At 44.7% G+C, this 13,805-nt stretch overlaps 1 pseudogene; it reads left to right on the forward strand.

Annotated features, from left to right (window-relative positions):
* Positions 1–996: 996 nt before the first annotated feature.
* Positions 997–8,340, forward strand: LOC124031338 (annotated as a pseudogene).
* Positions 8,341–13,805: the final 5,465 nt, after the last annotated feature.

The following is a 13,805-nucleotide window of genomic DNA, read 5'->3' on the forward strand; positions in this document are numbered from 1 at the left end:
CAGTAACAGGGCTCAAACCAGGGACCCTCTGCACACATCAACAACTGACACCCACGAAGCACCGTTACCCATCACTCCACAAAAGCTGCTGCCCTTGCAGAGCAGGGGGAACCACTACTTCAAGGTCCCAGTGCAAGTGAAGTCACCGGTTGAAACGCTATTAGCGCGCACCATCGCTAACTAGCTAGCCATTTCACATCGATTACACTAGAGAGTGCCAGACCTCTGTCCTTTCTCATATAGCCAGAATGTCACAACTCAGAAGATGCACTTTGGACTACAGTGGTGTATCTAAACACTTCACTGCACATTGGGGGCTGATATACTGGCCTACGTTCACACTGGTGAAACCTCAGGGTGCTGTGAACAAGAGTTATCCCTCTTTCCTTTTTGTGTGGAGGGGGTAAACACACACACGCAGACATGAAGAGGCCAGCCGTTGCTACACCCATGATTCCAGTTAACTGACTTTGTTTGTTTGTGTGACTGACCTCATGTGCTGATTCCCCTTCTCCTCTTTAACACTGTAAATGCCTAATTCAGCATTTTTAATTGCTGGCGCATGAACACTTTGATGTGTTTTTCTCCTTCAAAGTGCTTGTTTCAGCTTGAGCACTGTCATGATTTGCCCTACTACATGACTCATTTCTCTGCTCATGTTAAGCATTTCTTGATTTTCCTGACATGAACATTATTCATGTCCATCTGGGATTTCTGTGCCAGTCAAAGGTAGTTGTGGCTCAGAGCTGTGTTTCTTTTGTAACATAATAACTATTAAATCCCTCTCATTTTGGATTTATTGAAGCAGTGACCTCCGACTGACTGTCCTAGTGGTTTAGGTTACTTACCTGTTGTTGTCACTGATACGCTTCGCTGGCAGGTGTGGGACCGGGATGTGATTCTCAGCTTTGTGGCTGCCTCAGTAAACATTCACTCCGGGCATGCTGTGTAGTGACTGACTGACAACTGCTTTACCTCTCTACTGGGATGTAATCAGGTCTTTAAACTGAGAGTCAGACACAAAGAGTCTGTCTGTTTTTACAACAGTGGTCACCAACCCTGGTCCTGGAGAGCTACAGGGTGTGTAGGCCTTTGTTACAGCCTAGCACTAGTCAAACAATCATTATGACCTTGATTCTTTGAGTCAATTGTGTTGGGCTGGAACAGAAGTTGTGTTGGGCTGGAACAGAAGTTGTGTTGGGCTGGAACAGAAGTTGTGTTGGGCTGGAACAGAAGTTGTGTTGGGCTGGAACAGAAGTTGTGTTGGGCTGGAACAGAAGTTGTGTTGGGCTGGAACAGAAGTTGTGTTGGGCTGGAACAGACGTTGTGTTGGGCTGGAACAGAAGTCTGCACACCCTAAAGCTCTCCAGGACTAGGGTTGGAAACCATTGTCCTAAGCGATGTGTTCCTAGGAGTATGTGTCCTGAGAAGTGTGTTTTCTACTATTAGTGAAAGCTGCTGTTCTGCTTTTGGCTGACACTGTCTTGTGGTGGTTAGCCCAGTCCCTACAAGTCAATTCTCCAGGACATGTAATGGGAATGCTGATATTCCAGTTCCCAACCTGAGCCTGAGCCTGGCACTTCTGACAGCTCCCACGTCAGCTGAAGACAGGTGTGTTACCTCACCACAGGTGTGTTACCTCACCACAGGTGCGACACACATCACAACAGGTGTGTTACCTCGGTCAATTTCTGATTACGCCTATAATTGCGTGGCTTATCGGAAACGACACGCACACACACACAGGACTTACTTCCTTCTGAGAGTTGACAGACAAAGGCACATGAGGAGTGGACAGAAACAGCTCTACGAGTGACCCAGAGGAACGTTAGACTGTGAGTTTTGTAGTGATGGATTAGGCCATACTTAACAGAATTAAAGAGGTGTTAGCTATAAAAATGTCTTTATTCATTTAATCATTTAAGTGTGGGAATTAGAAATGTCAAGATGTTTTTTAATAAATAATTGATTTACCTGTAAAAAATAATGAAATGACAGAGAGCTTACTGTGAAATCTTATTATATATACGCTACCATTCAAAAGTTTGGGGTCACTTAGAAAACGTAGAAAACGCTTTTGAGAGAAAATCAAAACATTTTGTCCATTAAAATAGCATCAAATTGATCCGAAATACAGTGTAGCCATTGTTCATGTTGTAAATGACTATTGTAGCTGGAAACGGCTGATTTCTTATGGAATATCTACATAGGCTTATACAGAGGGTCATTATTGGCAACCATCACTCCTATGTTCCAACGGCACGTTGGACATGACAGGACGATGTATATTCCTCATTTAATTGGTCAAGTTGTCTCAATTGTGATGCCAAGTCTTTATAAGTCAGTTTCTTGTTCCTGATATAAGTCCGATAGCTTTATCTAGGCACAGTACACTAGGTATCCACGTATTGTGTCAGGGTTTGATTGCATTGTGTGTGAGGTGAGCTGGCAGCCAGGCTGAAAGAGGAGGACACACCTCAGTGTACACACTGTAGGATATCTCACACAAACAATCTTATCTCTGTGAAATGTCAACGGCGTATTGAGCATACCTGCAAGCTTTTTATTTTCAAAGCCTTTTATATTTAATTCAGCTTGTGTCATGCTGATTTAGTTTTTTTGTGATCCTCAGAAACAACTTTGCAGACGACCATGTAAAACCCTCAAATGTTACTTTGAAAAAGCAGCACCGCACTGTCAACAGGGCTCCCGAGGGCCCCCAGAGTGGCGCAGCGGTCTAAGACATTTTAGTGCAAGAGGCGTCACTGCAGTCCCTGGTTCGAGCTCAGTGCTTATTATTGAAAAAGTCTAAATCTGACTTTTGGCATATAATGTTAATGATATGTTAGAGAAAGGCCATACTGAATGAGTCAGAGCATGAAGAATCCTATTTGTCTTGGTAAAATGCATTTTATAACATAAGGAAGTGAAATTTAATCTACTGATGAAATGACTGAGCTGATCCACAGAAGTACACACACACACACACACACACACACACACACACACACACACACACACACACACACACACACACACACACACACACACACACACACACACACACACACACACACACACACACACACACACACACACACACACACACACACACACACACCTTTATGGGAGAATAAAGGGAGACTGAAATAGATTGCTGACGCTCCCACATTGGATCAACTGTGAATCCTGTCCCTCGGTTCTTTAAAGCAGACATTTCTATCTGCACAATGTGTTGAATGTTAATGGTCGGATGACTGAAGGTACATAAAACTGGCAGGGTGTATGTACACAGTGATTTATTTGATTCCTTCCTGGAAAGCTACAGAATATTCCAGCTCACCTGAAGTGTCTTATTTGAATATATCACATCTTGGAATCTTAATCAATCGTTTTCCATCCTGTTTTCCCTGCGAGTTACAGGATGAGGCAGATAGATAAATGGAACCCTGCTTTCCCCCTCTTCTCTGTCATAAGTGTTAAGCTGTAGCTTAACTCCACACCTGTTTATAACCAGTTTATTCCGGTGGTTACTAAAGTTTCAGCATTTGTGACCAATCTAATGCCCACCAATGAGTCCCAAGTCCAGGCCCACTAGTCGGGAAACACATGTATAAATGATTGTAGAAATAATTTGGAAGCTTGTTGCGTCCAGTATGACTTATGATATTGGATCCTTTTTCATGTTGTGACTATTCATGTTAGCCTGTTCTCCCTTACTTCTCTCAGGGCCCATGTTTCCATGTGTGGATTTCTCTGTTGATTGGCAGAGTTGAGTTAACTACACCTACACTCAGCAGGCATGACCACAAGACTGGAACCCTTTATCTTCACTGACCCTTCTCTACTACCTCCATAGGACAGAGAGAAATAGACGGAGCTAGACATACAACTCTCCCACTATCTCTGTCTGCCAGAAGTGCAATGTGAGTACAGACAACACTATACATGGGGAAGCCATCCAGTCAGCTATCTTGTCTGTTATCCACTATCTTGAGTAAAGAGACATTGGGACCTCCGGACAGCAGCATGGGACACAAACACCAGCCTCCTTTCACTCTGCCCCACGTACTCATTTACATACGCAGGTCACTCAAGGACTACCCCCTGTAAGCCTAGACCCTTAGATTACATGGATAGAGAAGAGCATGCTGTTCTGTCCAAACAGTCACTATAAACTCCTGTATCACAGTTGTCTCAGAAACTGTGTGGGAGAGAGACAGAGAGTAGGGGATAGACCAGAGTGAGATAGATAGATATAGAGGTATAGACAGAGGAAGCATCTTGGAGTCATGCAGGGCCGTGTGTGTCAGCTGTTGCTGGTGAATGCTTTGACCTGTGGTCTGGAGGTGTGTATGGCTGCAGGGACCTTCTACATCCCCCCTCTACTGTTGCAGGCCGGCATGGAGGAACGCTACATGACCATGGTGCTGGGTGAGGCAACACTCTATGACCATATTGTCATTCTTGAATGACTGTAGTGTGAACACTGTATGACCATGGTTTGAATAAATTATTTGTTCTTCAGCTCTGAAGTAGATCTCCTTCTCTTCCTTCCTGCTCTCTCTCTCTCTCTCTCTCTCTCTCTCTCTCTCTCTCTCTCTCTCTCTCTCTCTCTCTCTCTCTCTCTCTCTCTCTCTCTCTCTCTCTCTCTCTCTCTCTCTCTCTCTCTCTCTCTCTCTCTCTCTCTCTCTCTCTCTCTCTCTCTCTCTCTCTCTCTCTCAGGAGTGGGTCCAGTTCTGGGTTTGATCTTCGTGCCCATGATCGGTTTGTATAGTGACTCGTGGCGTGGACGTTTCGGTCGGCGGCGGCCATTCATCTGGCTCCTTTGTGTGGGGATTCTGCTGGGCCTGCAGGTGATGCCCCAGGCCTCTCACCTAGCTGCCTTGCTCTACCCACAGCACCCCCGCTGGCTGGAGAGGGTCCTGCTGGCGGGGTCAGCCTGTCTGCTGGAGTTCTCTGGGCAGGTAGAGCAGAAAATATATTGTTAAATAGTATAAATACACTAGTTCTGTATCTGGGTTAGGCCATTATTGTAAATACAATAGAGTTGAAGTGAAGTAGTTTATGGGCCTGTAATTGCTGTAGTTTACTGGAATTTTGCTTAGATAGCACTGTGATATAGAATGTTTCTGACTATATTTGAATTCTTTATTTGAATTCAAACGGTCTTTTTTGCTCCTTACTGTGTGTGTGTGTGTGTGTGTGTGTGTGTGTGTGTGTGTGTGTGTGTGTGTGTGTGTGTGTGTGTGTGTGTGTGTGTGTGTGTGTGTGTGTGTGTGTGTGTGTGTGTGTGTGTGTGTGTGTGTGTGTGTGTGAGTGCGTGCATGCGTGCGTGCGGTGTTTATAGAAGCTAAATGACTGTTGTGATCCACAGGCCTGTTTCACTCCGCTGGAAGCTCTGATCTCAGACCAGTTCCCAGGAGAGGAGGAGAGCAGAAGGGCCTTCTCTGTCTACTCACTGATGATCAGCCTGGGAGGATGCCTGGGGTAAGGGACCTCTCTGTCTCTATCTATTGCTCTCACTCGCTCTCTCTCTCTATTCCCTAAAGATCAGCCCCAGGTGCTGCCTGGGGCAGGGTAACTCTCCATCTCTCTGAGATAGTGAATTGGACAGAGATCATATCAAAAATAGACCAGAGTCCTCCTGTGTCCTCTCGGTCTCATCCTAGGTACCTGCTGCCAGCCCTGGACTGGAGCCATGCCCCGACAGCAGCCTACCTGGGCGGCCAGGAGGCCTTCATCTATGCCCTGCTCACCCTCATCTTCCTCACCTGCCTCCTCAGCACAGTCTTCATCTCAGAGGAAAGATACACCAGAGGGGGAGAGACAACTAGGAAGGATCTTAGTGTTAGCTCCGCCCTGAGCCGATACTGTGCACACTCCTTGCTGCCGCGGCCTCAGTGTGTGCGGCTGGCGGTGGGGCGGAGTGTGTCGCTGTGTGTGTCGGCGCTTCCACGCATGTACAGTGTGTGTATGCACGTGCCGTCAGTCATACGCAGGCTGTTTGTAGCCGAACTGTTCAGCTGGATGGCTCTGATGAGCTTCATGCTGTTCTACACAGACTTTATGGGAGTGGGGCTGTACCGGGGAGTACCCAACGCTACACCTGGAACACAGGAGAGACTACGATACGATGAAGGTAGGATTTTCAGACTTTTACTTGATTATTATCTTTTCATTTACCACAATGTTTGCAGCAAATTTGTCTTCTCCTTTTTTCCTTTTCACTCATTATCTTAAACCCTTTTAACATTTTCATATTAGATTGTAAATGCATCCATTTCAATACACTCATACACCTACTTTCCCCCGTATCTCCCCAGGTGTGCGCATGGCGAGTGTGGGTCTATTCCTGCAGTGCCTGACCTCAGTGGTCTGCTCCATCCTGATGGAGCGTTGGATAGTGTTGCTAGGCACCCGGGCTGTGTATGTTAGCAGTGTGGTCCTGTTAGCGTTAGCTACAGCTGTGATGAGTTTCTCAAAGAGTGTAGTGATGATCACTGTCATGGCCGCAGCTACTGGATATACCTTCTGTGTGCTGCAGGTCCTGCCCTACACCCTGCTGTGTCTGTACCACTCTGACAGACAGGTGAGACAGATTACCACTACATGTTCTGACAGGGAAGTGATCACAGTAGATAAACCCAATCACACCCTCTTCTCTCTATCGCTCTCTCTTCTCCATCTCTCTCGCTCGCTCTCTCTCTCTCTCTCTCTCTCTCTCTTTCTTTCTTTCTTTCTTTCTTTCTTTCTTTCTTTCTTTCAGGTCTTCTTCTCCAGTTCCAAATCCAGACCTTCTCACCCAGGAGATAGTGATGACCACATCCCCTCCAAGCCCCTTGTTCCCCCTGACTTCATCCACATCCATGGCAACAGGTATCCACAGGGGGTCAATCTCCCCGGGGATCCCCTTCTCTCTTCCTCCTCCACCTCCCCCCATGTGTCCCTTCCCCTGGAGAGAGGAGAGCCCATACCCCTGCCCTCTCCGCTGGAGAGAGAAGGGAGCCCATACCCCTGCCTCAGAGAGGGATGTGTCTAGACATGGCTATCCTAGACAGTGCCTACCTGCTTTCACAGGTAAACACTAAAGCTAGATTCTACAGGTTAGACCAGTTGACCAGTGAACAGATGAGTGTGTGTTATTTGCCTCAACAATAATGGTTATTCTATTGTGTTCTGTTCTCTGGCCAGGTGCTGCCTGCTCTGTGTCTGGGCTCCATAGTGCAGCAGTCTCACAGTGTCAGTGCCTATATGGCCTCAGCCTGCTCCCTCAGCATCATGGCCATGCTCTGCTCCACCTGTGTCGTCTTCACACGCAGTGACCTCCACAAGCTCACAGGGTCAAAGGACAGCGCTCCAACACTGACGGGGCTAAACAGTTAACCCATTGTGGATGTATCTGTGTTGTGGAATTACAGATTTCTATTGATTTTATCTGACCATTATCATCGAATGGATTCCGGAATCCTGTAGAATCCGGTATGGAATCCTGTAGATTTCAAAATATGCCACCTGACTCCTCAAATGCATCAGGTGTTAAAGAACCAAGGGTGGATGATTGCAGTCTTGATATCAGCACCTCTAAGACTGCCTGAAAGGACAGGTACTTCTTGTTTAGTGTGCTGGCACAACCAAGAAAGTAGGTAAATCCTGGGAAACACTGTAATGGACAGTAAAATAGTTTTCCTTTCTAGATTGGTCACCATATATGCTGGTTACAGATGCTTCAAGATATCAGGGGGAATACTGAGACAGGCTACTGTTCCTCTGACACAATAAAGGAGGATAAATTGATACTGCTTATTGCCATGTCTGAAATGTATTATGTTTGCTATTGGTTACTGCAATCTAACATGTTTCAAAGTACACTTTGTTCACTGCTAAAATGTTGCATGATTGCTATCTAAGGCCATGAAAGTATTCTGAAGCCTGTTGTGCATTTGTGTACAGTAAGTTTACTAGATGTATATGTGGATGTATGTATTTATGTGAGCCCCAGGGCCAGAGGGAAAGTTGGAGTATGACTCCCACTCTGCTATTTGCATTGGGGTTGAGGGGTAAGGAGGAGAGGTGATGTGTTTTTGTGTGTTCCCCCCCCCATGTTTCCATGGTAATGATAAATCCTGGTGTGTGTGTGTTTGGGGGGGGTCAGGGGACTCCTCTCAGTGTGTCTGATCCAATGACGTATATAAATCCTCGACTGACGATGCTATGTATTGGCAATTGAGAGGCTTTGAAGCCAGTAGGCCATATTGGCATTCCCCAGTAGGAGCAGTCCTCCATAGAGATGACTGGAATTCTACAGTATTTCAATTAAATGTTTCAAGGACAAAATGACATTACATTTAAGTATTTTTTGGGGGGGACAGTAATATTAGTACCAAAAAAAACTTTACGGTAAATGTTTTATATATTTTTTTCATTTTTTATCTATGTTCAGCGCACATAATATATTTAAAAGTATGCATTCAGGTGTCTGTAATAGAATAAACACGTCAATTGAGGAGTGCCATGATGGCTGTCCGGTGGCTTCTATACAGCACCAGGGTTTTTAAACATCATTGGTCTGATCCGATCCTGCTGTGCTCTGTTGCTAGGGAAGCTATCTGGATCCACTCTCATAAGGAGTGCCATATGTAACATAGTACAGTTAAATACAGTACAATATGAATATAGGCTAAAACTGCTTCTCTAATAGAAATCACCAATCACACTTGTAGGTGACTTTGGCTAGCGTAGAAAACTTGTCAGGTTGGAGGAATAACGTGTAACTATTTAAGACATTGGCTCGACTCTGTTGTGGCTTTAGATTTTTTTTTAAATGAACAGCTAAGAAATTACCTCTACCTTTTCAAACCGCTGCCTCGTCTCTTGTCTGTTTTGCAAGTGTTCCCGGAAGTCTCTTGATGTTGAGCTTCTGGGTTTAAAATCTCTGTGGTACAGTACTAGCAGAGACTCGTCTTCAATCTCACTTGTCTGTCATGTACAGTTGAAGTCGGACATTTAAATACAAATACATTTAAACTAAGTTTTTCACAATTCCTGACATTTAATCCTAGAAAAAAATCCCTGTCTTAGGTCAGTCACCACTTTATTTTAAGAATGTGAAATGTCAGAATAATAGTAGAGAGATTGATTTATTTCAGCTTCTATTTCTTTCGTCACATTCCCAGTGGGTCAGAAGTTTACATACACTGTAACAGCCATTGGTGGAAGAAGGTGAGGACCAAGGTGCAGAGTGGTATGTGTCCATATTTATTAAAATGAACACGGAAATAACAAAAATACCAAAGAGAAACGACCGAAAACAGAAAATAATCACCCACCAAACATAATAGAAAACAGGCTACCTAAATATGGTTCTCAATCAGGGACAACGATTGACAGCTGCCTCTGATTGAGAACCATTCCCCGGCCAAACACAGAAATAGCAAATCATAGAAGAACTAACATTGACAACCCACCCAACTCACGCCCTGACCATACTAAAACAAAGACATAACAAAAGAACTAAGGTCAGAACGTGACAGTACCCCCCCACCCCCACCCCCCCCCCTCCAAAGGTGCGGACTCTGGCAGCAAAACCTGAACCTATAGGAGGGTCTGGGTGGGTATCTGTGCGCGGTGGCGGCTCTGGCGCGGGACGTGGACCCCACTCCACCATAGTCTTTCTCCGCCTCTTTACCCGCCTCCGTGGCCTCTTAAGAGCGGCGACCCTCACCTCGGACTGGGGACCCAAGCCACGGGTCCCGACTGGATGGGAGACTCCGGCAGCACCGGACAGACGGGAGACTCCGGCAGCACCGGACAGGCAGGAGACTCCGGCAGCTCCGGAGAGAAGGGCCATTCCTGCAGCTCCTGGCTGACTGACGGCTCTGGCAACTCCTGCCTGACTGACGGCTCTGGCAGCTCCGGACAGACGGGAGACTCTGGCAGCTCCGGACAGACGGGAGACTCTGGCAGCTCCGGACAGACGGGAGACTCTGGCAGCTCCGGACAGACGGGAGACTCTGGCAGCTCCGGACAGACGGGAGACTCTGGCAGCTCCGGACAGACGGGTGCTCCGGACAGATTTTCTACTGAGTTAGGCCTCTCTTCCTTTTCCTCTCTGCTGTCATTCAGAAACTCATTCCAGAGTCTGCCCGCCAGCTGGAAATCTTTGCCAATGGGTGTACGTGTGTGTGTAGGTTACCTGCCACCCCCATCTGAAGCATAGGTTACTGTAGCCTACTGATGACATTACAAGCGTAGACAAATTCAGAAATTAGGGAAAGATGTTTAAATAGAATGGATTGACCTTATCGACGCTAGGTAAGGATACTATATTTATCATGTTTCACATTAGATTTTTTTATTTTATTCTAGTGCTGCTCTGCACACACAAGCTTCCCAGCTAGCACAGAACGTTATTGTAACATTATCTAAAGGTTCTTCTTTTCATTTTAGAAAAATAAGCCCCCCAACAATAAACCAAAATTCTGGGAAAGTTATTTTTTACTAAGAACCAAAGGAGAACCTTAAGTGAACGTTGCTATTTTGGTAAATTAGTAACAAATTGTTTTCTGAGAAAGTTCAAATAACCTCATTAAATAACGTTATTATTTTGGTGAATTAGAATTTATATGTAGGCCAAATGGGATTTGTGGTTCCCGTTTGGTCTTTGGAAGAAAAAACGTTCTAGGAACGTTCTGGAAATGTTCGGTATTGAAGATCCATTGGATCAAACTGCTGAAAGAGGAGATAAAGTGTGTGGAGGTGAGTGTCCATCATTTCGTAAATAGCTTGCTAGTTTTTTATTCCCCCTCAAAAAACTTGATTTGAACTCTACTTTCCAATTTATTTACAATACAAACGGTCATGTGACACCTTGGTCACCATAGCAAATGTTGACCGTTGGGGAAATGGCTGCCAGGCAGTTGAGCTTGTTTCAAGTACTGCTAATATTAGTATTTGTACAGGTAAGGAGTCAGAGAAACATACAAATCTACCACGTGTTTATATTAACATGTTAGGGGATAATACAGTTATTTTTTAACATGTGTATGTAGATTTCTTTTTTTATGCATAAGTTAGCTAGCTAAGCTAGCATGTTCTCCAGCTGCATTGGCTGCTAGCTAGGTCTGACCATAAAACTATTTTTAAAACTTATTTCCATGGAGAGTGACAATTGACGTCTGATAAACCTCTTGCCATGTCATAAATTGGGTTATAATTTGAGTATTTTGAAACGGATGGCGATAGATTTGACTTGTTGATTGACTAGGCTACTTGGCTAGTACCTGACGATGGTAACCAAGTCACATGACCCATCATGTAAATACAGTGCATTTGGAGAGTATTCACTTTTTCCACATTTTGTAACGTTACAGCCTTATTCTAAAATTAATTTTTAAAAAAAAATCCCTTATTAATCTCCATACAATACCCTATAGTGAGAAAAGCAAAAACAAGTTTTATACATTTTTGCCTATTTTTTATTTTTTTAATGAAATTTGTTCCTACAATCCGGTCTCTATAACTACCCTTATGTATGTTTTCTACAGAAGAGTGCCAACTTAACTTTTAAAAAGTTAATACAAATCAAATCTAATGGATTTGTCACATGCGCCGAATACAACAAGTGTGTAGATTGTACCGTAAAATGCTTACTTATGAGCCCATTCCCGGCAATGCAGTTAAAAAGTAAGAAAATGAACAATAAATATTAAGTAAAATAGTTACACAATAAAATAACAATAACAGGGCTATATACAGGCTATATACAAGGAGTACCGGTAATGAGTTAGTGTACTGAAGAAAGAGGTACTTGTGTTGATTTATTGAGGTAATATGTACATGTAGGTTTGGTTAGGTGATTGAAGTACTATGGACATCTAGCTATGGGTAAAAAAGCAGAATGTCTGGGTAGCCGTTTGATTAACTGCTTGGCAGTCTTATGGCTTTGGGGTAGAATCTGTTCAAAAGCACCTAGGTCCCAGATTTGGCACTTGGGTACCAGTACCGCTTATACCGCTGATTGAGTGTAGTCTGGCCCAGGAGTGTGATGGTGAACGGAAAGGCACTGGAGCGACGACCCGCCCTTGCTGTCTCTGCCTGGCCAGTTCCCCTCTCGCCACTGGGATTCTCTGCCTCTAACACTAATACAGGGTCTGAGTCACTGATTTACTGGTGCTCTTCCATTCTGTCCCTAGGAGGGGTGCGTCACTTGAGTAGGTTGAGTCACTGAAGTGATCTTTCTGTCCAGGTTGGCGCCCCCCTTGGGTTGTGCCGTGGTGGAGATCTTTGTGGGCTATACTCGGCCTTGTCTCAGGATGGTAAGGTGGTGGTTAAAGATATCCCTCTAGTGGTGTGGGGGCTGTGCTTTGACAAAGTGGGTGGGGTTATATCCTGACTGTTTGGCCCTGTCCGGGGGTATCGTACAACTGATATGTACTCCTGATGTGCTGACCTGTTGCACCCTCAACAACCACTGTGATTATTATTATTTGACCCTGCTGGTCATCTATGAATATTTGAACATCTTGGCCATGTTATAATCTCCACCTGGCATAGCCAGAAGAGGACTGGCCACCCCTCATAGCCTGGTTCCTCTCTAGGTTTCTTACTAAGTTCTGGCCTTTCTAGTGATTTTCTCCTAGCAACTGTGCTTCTACACCTCCATTTCTTGCTGTTTGGGGTTTTATGCTGGGTTTCTGTATAGCACTTTGACATCTGATGACGTAAGAAGGGCTTTATAAATATATTTGATTGATTGCTTACCGTGCAGATGACACCGCCTGGTATAGAGGTTCTGGATGACAGGGAGCTCGTGCCCCAGTGATGTACTGAGCCGTATGCACTACCCTCTGTAGTGCCTTGCTGTCAGATGCGAGCAGTTGCCATACCAAGCGGTGATGCAGCCATTCAAGATGCTCTCAATGGTGCCGAGAGGGCAGGAGATGCTGTGTGGATAAAGTTGAAGTCAGGTCAAAGGAAGGGAGGGCGTTGATGAATGAGAAACAAACCGGGTGGTCTCGAGCACATCTCTGTCCCTTAGGTAATAGTTACAAGAGAGAGAAATAATTAATGGCAGCACATCCAAGATCACAAAGTACATCAGCTGCAGTATTCTAAACCTGGCACTTAAAAAAATTCAAATTGTGAAATTTGATAGTCAGGAGTCTGTGTCGACTCCAAAATGCCTTTGTTCCATTAATCTGTACTTTCTCCTGAAGTGTTCATTCAGCACTCCAACTGAAGATGGGCATTCAAACTGAAGATGGCGCCGAAAGACATGGTAGCTTTGCTTCTAGCTCCTAAGCAACTTTGAAGTTTTTAACCCAGAATATTTTTTATTTCACAGAGTAATGGCTCTCTCTGGATATACTGTCCCCGTGCATACAGACAGCTGGGTTCTCAGTACATTGCGCAGACAGGAATAAGGAACTCTCTTGGAAGAAGAAAGGCGGTGGTGTATGTTTCATGATCAACTACTCATGGTGTGATTGTGATTGTGATAATCTACAGGAACTCAAGTTCTTTTGTTCACCCGAATATCTCACGATAAAATGTCAACCGTATTACCTACCAAGAGAATTCTCTTTGCTTATAGTCACAGCCGTGTGTATTCCCCCTCAAGCAGATTCCACAACGGTCCTCAAGGAACTACACTGGACTTTGTTCAAACTGGAAACCATGTATCCTGATTTAAGGTAACTGGGGATTTTAACAAAGCAAATTTGGGGAAAACACTACCGAAGTTCTATCAAGACATTGCCTGTAGCACTCGGACTACAAAAACTCTCAAACATTGTTACTCTCCC

The sequence above is a fragment of the Oncorhynchus gorbuscha genome, linkage group LG03 (assembly GCF_021184085.1).
Source record: "Oncorhynchus gorbuscha isolate QuinsamMale2020 ecotype Even-year linkage group LG03, OgorEven_v1.0, whole genome shotgun sequence".
NCBI lineage: Eukaryota > Metazoa > Chordata > Actinopteri > Salmoniformes > Salmonidae > Oncorhynchus > Oncorhynchus gorbuscha.